Below are 9,609 nucleotides of genomic sequence, written 5' to 3' on the forward strand. Positions count from 1 at the left end.
TTGGAGGAAGTTCTGTCCATGAAGATCTTCACTTCCTCGTCCAGCTGACATCCAGATCAGAAAATATGTCTGCTTATCCATCTCTTTTTGGTCTTTTTAGAATATCTTATTTATTTATTTATTTATTTATTACTTATTTTGAGTCATTTTTATTTATTTGATTTAAAGTTTATACTTATTTATTTTAATCTTCTATTTAGCTATTTATTATCTTTGGGTTTTTTGTCTTTTAATGATTTATTTTTTATTTGTATTTTTGTCACTTATCTTATTTAAATGTAGTTTATAAATACTAAACTGTTTAAACTATTAAAACAGCCAACATGCTTTCTTTGTAGAAGATGATAAAAAATCAGCCCAGTCTCAGCAAAATACGTACATATGCCACGATTTGGGAAATACCGTGTATAAAATACGCCAAAAACGGGTTTTGAGTGCATATAATACGCGCGGTCCTAAACGTGTTAAATGTGTTTTCCACGTTTGACACGTCCCCTGGTGGAGGCGTGAGCATCACAGACAGCCCCACAAACGAACAATTTGCTTTTCTAACCCTAACCATAACCGTAATCCTAACCTTAACCAGGAACGACGTCATTTAGAAAAGAGCCGGAGGATTTCTGACCACGTGATCAAAATTAACCTAAAAAGTCGTGTATATTGTATGCCGGCGCAACCTATTCTCTACCGTTGCGTATCATATGCACGCAAAAAGCGTGTTTGGCGTATATTATACACGGTATTTCAGAGTGCAAAGTCGTGGAATATGTACGCATTTTACTGAGAGTGTGTTGTAAACTTTTGATCCCTGTTTAAAAACTGTAAATAAAAAATCCATGGATTAACAAATATTTTGTGATAACAGATTTTATTTTCATCAGAAGGAAATGGGTTCAAATCCAGCATCTGAAATCCTGTTATGTAGTTTTGGTACTTTGTTGAATCTTTTCTTATTTTCTCTAGATTCTTAACTTTAAAATACTAAACTCATAACAAAATTAAGTTTAACTTATCCAGTTTTAGATATATCAGGAACAACTTAACCCTGAAGTCAGCTAAACTGTATTTGGATGCAATGTTCATGTCACACTTATTACTGCTTAACCAGCTGAGCATCAGCCAACATAACAACTCTAAAACCATCAAAACTCTCCACAAACAAGCTCTGAAAGTATTAGACAGATAATATATATAAAAAATATAATATTAAAGTTTATGCTAAGGAGGAGAGGCATATTAAAATTCAACGGAGTGTCAAAGACAACCCCAACCTCCTGTTCTCATTCAGTCCCACTGTCCGCCTTCATCTCAGGCGCCTTTCCACGCCTCGACCACGAGACCGCGGGATGTAAACAGCTTCTACTTTAATAACACCGGAGAATTGTACACGTCATTGTTGAAGCCTTTGAGGGAGAACCATTCCAACATTTGATTCTGTCAGCGGTCCTTTGGGATTTACTTACATTTAATCCTTTTTGTCGAGCTAAAAGGAGCATTTGGGTGACGCCGCTGCAGAGCGGCGCCCTCTCCCCCCCGCGCCCGCGCAGCAGCAGCTGCCACGTTACAGTCTGATCAGATCCACGTGAGAAGCGCGTTCAGCGGTATTTAAAATAAATAACCATCCTAACAAGTGAACAGCTGGATCTTTTTTCTGTTTGAAAACACGACCAGGTCCTTTCAAGTTTGTCTTGCACTCTCGCTCGCGTTGGACGGTTCAGGCCTCCGCGTCGTGCGTTAATTTCTCATAATGCACACTTCGTTGGGTATTATCCTTTACACATAAAATGACTGAGAAATAACTGTCTGTTTCTCAATGTAAGTCAATGGGACTTTGGCCTTTTTGCAACCCAGTGGTACTTCCTATATGGAACACGGAAGTAGGGGGGCTTGCTCAGTCCAGTTTTTTCTTATACAGTCAATGTTTCAGCCTCCTTTCCTCTAACAGCAACATAACTGGTGCATAAATGTCAAGGAATGGTCATGAGAGGTAATAGTTAAAGAAAGTCATCTTTAAATTCCGACTGATGAGCTCTGGCACAATACAAAATAGGCACTGCCATATCATTTCATGTAGGCTTCTGGGATCATAGTCAGTGTCTTGTTTTTTTGTTTGTTTGTATTTTTTAGCTGTTCTTCAATAAAAGGTCAAATTATCATCGCAAGAGTGTATAAAAAAGACCCAATTAAAACATCTGTAGTTTTGTGATTTACTCTCAGCTAGTTAAATTATCTAATCCATGTTCATGTTTTTATTCATTTTCTAGGAATCACTGAGGCGTGACATTCTCCAAAGGCTGTATCGTCGACTTTCGAGCATCTTGGATAGACCGCCTGTGGATATGGAAGGCCTGCAGTTTGCCTGTCACCATTTTTTAGTTTTACTAAGCGCTCTGGGGGAGATTGTTACTGTAGATGGGGATATACTTTCTGCTCTTTCTGTTCTGAATACTATTATCCAACAGGAAAAAGAGAATCAAAAGACAATAATAACAGTGCACCTGGAAAGAGGTTCTCGTGATCGTCCACGAATCACAGTATCACCAGAGACTCTGGAGCATCTTGTGGAACTGGGTCTGCCAACAAGTTTTATTACCAAACTCCTTGGTGTGTCCAGGGCGACCCTATTTAGACGGATGTCTGAAAATAATATATCTGTATCTGCCACATACAGTAAATGCAGTGATGATGAACTAGATTCATTTATCACAGCAATTAAGAGGACCATGCCAGATGCTGGGTACAGAGTAGTCCGAGGGGCTCTTCCTGCACAGGGACACAGAGTACAGTGGGACCGACTGTATGCATCTATGCATCGTGTTGACAGTGGTGGTGGACTTGCCAGGATGATGCGTCTGGGATGTGTGGTTAGGAGAAAGTACAGGGTTCCTTGCCCAAAGTATATGGTGCACATTGACACCAATCACAAGCTCATTAGGTATGTCATAATTGACTGATGACAACCAAAATACTATATTGCATTGAATTGGAGCAAAATTAACTGATTTTCTTCTGCTTACTTAGCAATTGAGTGTATTATGCAACTTGTGCTGTTTGAGATGTCGTGTACTTTTTTGGAAGTTTTATTACTGTTACATTGTCTGTTTGTAACAGGTACAGTTTTGTCATCTTTGGGGGAATAGATGGCTATTCAAGAAAGGTAGGAATTCTTATTGTCAAGAATCTAACAGCTGAAATTTTTTTGCTCAGTCTCTTCTACTTTAGAGACATTTTTTAAATGTTTATCAATTTATCTTTTGAAGTATACGGCTGTATTTTGACTGGGTCCCATCAGGAGCAGGCAGTTTGAACTTTGCTACAGGCCAGAAATGGTGGCTAAAATAAACACAGTTGGGTTGTGATGAAGCAGAAAGCCAGAGATGCACAATATTTTGAATATTGTAACCTCCCCCTCAGTGACTTCATGCTAGCACCAGGCCTGTCCCAACAACAATCTCTGTGTGATTATGTGTCAAAGTAATTTAAGTAAACAAAGACAATTTTAAAAAAGAAAGCAGACTGAAGTGAGAAGGAAATTTCTCACGAGGAGAAGTGTGCAGGCTTGTTTCCTCGTCTGCACAGACTCATCATTTGTTAGAATTTTTCAGTTCTCTAGTGTACAGAAAGGAAATTAATCTAAAAGATGAGCTTAAATGGTCAACAATATACTTTTTTGCAGGCATAGGAATTTTTAGTCAGTCTTGTAGCAGTTCTTATAAGTTTGCATGCAAAACTCCTTTCAGCTTTTATCAGGTCTCGCTTCTTCCAGGTGGCGCATAGAAAACCCCAGTCAAACAATTTTATTTATGCAAGTCAAACTGAGTTTAATTGTAGATTTAAACAGAAGTTAGGATAATAATAAATAAACCATATATATTATCGCACCAAGCCAGCAATAGCGGGTTTAAGAAACCAGTCTAATGCAGGGCTCTTCAATGAAGTGAGCAGCTATGCTTTTGTAAGATCTAACTGAATTAAGTTCCACACTGGCAATACAGTTTACAAGCTCTCACCTTATGTTGTAATATATCTAGTTATTGTATTATTGTTGTTCCTGTCACTTAGACATTTGGTACTTTTGTCCTTTTAAAAATGTCCGTTGACACTATTTGTGCTTGTATTCCATAGATCATGTACCTGAAAGTAGCAGACAACAAGCGGGCAGACACCCACTTGGCGTTCTTCAATGAAGCTGTGAACATGCATGGCTGTCCTCTGAGGTATTGTTGTTATTCACAAAGAAATGTATTATTCACATATCAGGTAGTTAGGGCTGCCACAAACGATTATTTCTACAGTCGACTAATCTTTGGCTATTTTTTTCGATTAGTCGACAAATCGTTTCTTTTGGAGACTGGATGTAAAATAATCATCTTAAACATCATTATCTTTAAACTTGAGGTCTTTAAGCTATATTCTAACTAAAATGAAGACAATAGTTTATTAATCTTTTCATGAATCATGCAGCTTTTCTCCTTCGTTTGTTTCTGGCATTAAAACAAGACTTAAATCGAAGCTGAAGACAGGCTTAGATGGAGGAAACTGATTCGCTGTGGCGACCCCTGAAGGGAAAAGCCGAAAGGAAAAGAAGAAGATTTTAAACCCTTTTTTTCTGTCAACTTTCTGGTTAACTTTAGCAGTAGAGAAAACCTAAACATCAGGCCACTTATCGAGCCATGAGGTCCCCCATTCATTCATTTTCTTGACCGCTTCTTCCCTTTCGGGGTCGTGGGGGTGCCGGAGCCTATCCCAGCTACTGATGGGCGAAGGCGGGGTACACCCTGGACAGGTCTCCAGTCTGTCTCAGGGCCTCAATCACACACCCATTCACTCTCAGACACACCTAGGGCCAATTTAGAGTCACCAGTTAACCTATGAAGCATGTTTTTGGACGGTGGGAGGAAGCCGGAGTCCCCGGTGAAAACCCACGCATGCACGGGGAGAACATGCAAACTCCACACAGAAAGGTCCCAGATGGGATTTGAACTGGGGCCTTCTCGCTGTGAGGCAAGAGCGCTAACCACTGCGCCACCGTGCAGCCCTGGTCCCCCATTGGAAATGCATTACTTCCACTCCTCCTGAAAGTAGGCCGCCGCTTTCACCGTCACTTCCTGAAACGGCTTGTCCACTTTGATTCACTGTTGGTTTTCTGTAGCTGCTATTTGTGTTAACACGTTTTTTTGTGAACTCTTTGACCTTTGCATAAGTACAGTGTCCTTGATTTCATTGAAATGTGCTTTTAAATACAATGGATTATTATTCCTGTCAAATTATTTCTGTATTACCCTCTGGTATCATTGAAAAAGTCTCTTTGTAGCCTACAGTGCATTATTGACAAAATACATTTGCATCATTTTAAGGTCCCTAGCTAAAAATCTTGCCATTTGAGGGAATTCAGTGGAAGCTACAGCCACAAAGTGAATTTAATTTTTTGTTTTGGTTTTCAACAAAAATGTCCCAGTGTGTAGCAAATGGTTAATACTGCAACATTGACTACTCACTACTTTTTGGTAATGTACATACGAAGATTTACATAAAACTGTTGAATTGGTGTGTATTGTATTGTTGATGAATTTGTAATTTTGTGTTTGTGACATGATTTTCATGTGATTGTCAAGGTGAGAGGAGATCACGGAGGAGAAAACGTGGGCATTGCAGAATTAATGTTCACAGTTCGTGCAACTGACACCAACAGCTTCACTGCGGGAAAGAGTGTACACAATCAGAGGTGAGTTGTTTTGAAAGTTTTTTTAGGACTATATATATCAAATGACATCTGTTTTTTTGTTTCCTTCCAAATACAGGATTGAGCGCCTCTGGCGTGCTGTCTTCATGGGTGGTACTGGTTTATATTACAACATCCTGCACTCTCTTGAGGACCAAGACTTACTCTACATCAGTAATGTCCTTCACTTATTCTGCTGCCACTACGTTTTCCTACCACGCATCCAAGCCAGTTTGGATGTCTTAGTGAGGTGTGGGACAACCATCCGATCAGGACAGAGCAAAACATGACACCTAATCAGCTGTGGCAGTTGGGCTTTCAGAACCCTGTTTCCGATCCAGAGGTAAATATGCATCCTGTTAAAATATGAGTGATGCTTGAACTTTTTTTTAATATCACTGTACAACACTGCTGTATTTTGTTCATTTCTACTGAGGTAGAAAGTATCAAGAATTGTGTCATGAAATTACAATGACTACAATAATTTCTCCAAATTAATATTAATAAAATAATGCATTTCACATTATTTCACAAGTGTTATTGTTGTGTGGTGAAAAAATGTCTCAGAATGTTTCCTTCTTTTTTTATTTTTAAATCTGTAGTAAATCTGTAAATGTAATATTCCAATGATCTTGTTCTAAGTAAAGAGGCATAAATGATGACTATAAAAGAAATGTTTTGCTATTCATCCAGTGGAGACATTCAGAGCAAACCAGTCATACTTAGATCAAATGTTTAGACATTTTCAGATTTCAAGGGCTAAAACAAAGTTTCTTTAAAAAAAATATTTTTAGAACAATAAAAGCTTTGAATTTTTTACCATTTATCTTAATAGAAAAATGTTCAAATTATTCTTTTAACAACAGGTATACATGAGTAAAAGGGATTCATTTTGTGATAGTAATACACACCAGGACAAAGTTTTTTGATACAATTTTATTGCAATTAACTAGTAGTCAGTTATATATGCTTTACACTGCAGTATAAAAATGTGCAAAAGTTTCCAATTGCATTAATATTGCCATCTCTATTATCCTAGGACACAAACACCATGTTGCTAACAGAGTTTCAATGCATGAGATAGGAGACCATTACCTTCAACGATGAATTTCCTCAGATATCCAGTGACTGTACTGATGTTTTTCAGTGGAATCGGTTCGTCTTCTTCCTCATCACTGTCACATGTAGTTTGTGGCCAGCGAATGCTCTCGATCATGGTCTGCAAGTTACCAGAAAAGATTAATTATAAGGTTCTGAATCTTATTGTTTAGAACAGTTAACCTCTTAAGACCAGATGTAATATTTAAGCTAAGCTTCAACAAACAGTCACAGGACCTCAGTACAGTCGAATTAACTACAGTGCAAATAAAGATGGGGTCAAAGAGTATTTAGTCAGACATCAAATGTGGAAGTTCTCCCACTTAAAAATATGAGAGATGCCTTCTTAAAGAAGTAGTTAAATGTCTGTGACAAGAAATCTTGGTCACCTACAAACAAGCAAGATTTATGTTACAAATAAATTCTTTACAACTCGGACAATATATGCGTTTCCATCAACTCTGAAATTTTGCGTCTTCATATGAAAGATTACTGTTAGTGCGGCCCGCAAGGCTGATGTGAACGACAGTCGTGTGCAGAGCTGAACGAACCAATCACGGTGAGGTATACGGCTCTGGAGGCGGGACATCGGCGGGCTGTCCAGTACCTCCTCAACCCAGTCTCCTACAAAAACGTGCATGATAGGGTTGTCCATACATTTCTCTCATATTTGATTTGTATGATTTTAACCTCTCTTCTCTTTCTGCTCATTCGAGGTCGTGCTCAGCTGGTATCTGGAAGGTTGCAGTCATCCTAAGCTGAAGGCTGTTTGGAGGCTGACACAGTACAGATACTTGAAGATGCTGACGCCGACCTATTGCATTGAACTAAGACATTAATGATAGTAGAACCAGTTTGAGGCTGTTTTTCCTTCCACGCCTTGAGAGCAGCAAATGTAAATAAAATAAGACCGCCCCTGAAAGGTTATAAATATGGAAACCCTGGACCAAGATCTTCAGAGCGGGTGGAGACTGGTTTGAACATTCTCTGTCTGTTCTCCTTGTCCAAGTAAAATCTGATTTAAGAACTGACCCCTCTCTTGTCTTCCTTTCAGAGAAATGTTTCAGGTTGTTTGAACCTAACAGTGCAGTACATACGTTTGTCCACAGAGAAAAACGTTTCACAAAAAACGGGTCTAAATCATAGACTGTAAAAATAATGGACTGAGCGAGCACTGAGGTCCCCCATTGGAAATGCATTACTTCCTCTACTCGCGAAAGTAGGCCGCCGCTTTCACTGTCAATTCCTGAAATGGATACCGCCATTTGCAAACAATCTTCAGCGATTGGTCTGAGTCATAGCTGAGTCATCGAATCTACAGGAGTGAGTTTATTGCAACCGTCCGCCTCTTTCCACGCCTCGACCACGAGACCGCGGATGTAAACATCTTCAATAACGGCGGCTCGGGAGAATGGCTTTTTAGGTTTCGTTTTGATCACGTGGTCAGAAATCCTCCGGCTCTTTTCTAAATGACGTCGTTCCCGGTTAAGGTTAGGATTACGGTTATGGTTAGAAAAGCAATTTGTTCGTTTGTGGGGCTGTCTGGGATGCTCACGCCTCCACCAGGGGACGTGTCAAACATGGAAAACACATTTAACATGTTTAGGACCGCGCGTCTTATATGTACTCAAAACCCGTTTTTGGCGTATTTTATAAACAGTATTTCCCAAATCGTGGCATATGTACGTATTTTACTGAGACTGGGCTGATTGTACAAGTCATTGTTGAAGCCTTTGAGGGAGAACCATCCCAACATTTGATTCTGTCAGCGGTCCTTTGGGATTTACTTACATTTATTCCTTTTTGTCGAGATAAAAGGAGCATTTGGGTGACGCCGCTGGAGAAATGCGCGTGTCCCTCTCGCGCGCGCCGCAGCTTGTCACTTCACATGCGCGGCCACGTTACAGTCTGATCAGATGCACGTGAGAAGCGCGTTCAGCTGTATTTAAAATAAATAACCATCCCAACAAGTGAACAGCTGGATCTTTATTCTGTTTGAAAATACGACCAGGTCCTTTCAAGTTTGTCTCGCGCTCCTCAGACGGCTGTGTCTAATTCAAGCTGCAAGCTGGAAAAGTGAAGAAGATGAAACTTTGGTTGGTGATTTTATGCGCATATATCTTCACGGACCCATTGATGAAGTCTGCTCCCATTGGCTACCCATCATCTGTCAATCAAACCCCCCAGACGGTCGACGTCAGAGCCACAAATGCTTATTGAGCCATCTGATTGGTCAATTTATAACTCTAATAACTTGTGATAATAATTAGGATTAGAAAAAAGAAGTTAATCAGAAAGCAGCAGAGGAAGAATGATTATTCTGACGTATAAAATGACTGAGAAATAACTGTCTGTTTCCCAATGTGGGCTGCACGGTGGTGCAGTGGTTAGCGCTCTCGCCTCACAGCGAGAAGGCCCCGGTTCAAATCCCGGCTGGGACCTTTCTGTGTGGAGTTTGCATGTTCTCCCCGTGCATGCGTGGGTTTTCACCGGGGACTCCGGCTTCCTCCCACTGTCCAAAAACATGCTTCATAGGTTCATTGGTGACTCTAAATTGCCCCTAGGTGTGAATGTGAGAGTGAATGTGTGTGTGTGATTGGGGCCCTGCGACGGACTGGCGACCTGTCCAGGGTGTACCCCGCCTTCGCTCATCAGTAGCCGGATGGGCTCCGGCACCCCGCGACCCCGAAAGGGAAGAAGCGGTCAAGAAGATGGATGGATGGATGGATGGATGTTTCCCAATGTAAGTCAATGAGCCTTTTTGGAACCCAGTGGTACTTCCTATATGG

The sequence above is a fragment of the Oryzias melastigma genome, unplaced genomic scaffold (genome assembly GCF_002922805.2).
Source record: "Oryzias melastigma strain HK-1 unplaced genomic scaffold, ASM292280v2 sc00430, whole genome shotgun sequence".
NCBI lineage: Eukaryota > Metazoa > Chordata > Actinopteri > Beloniformes > Adrianichthyidae > Oryzias > Oryzias melastigma.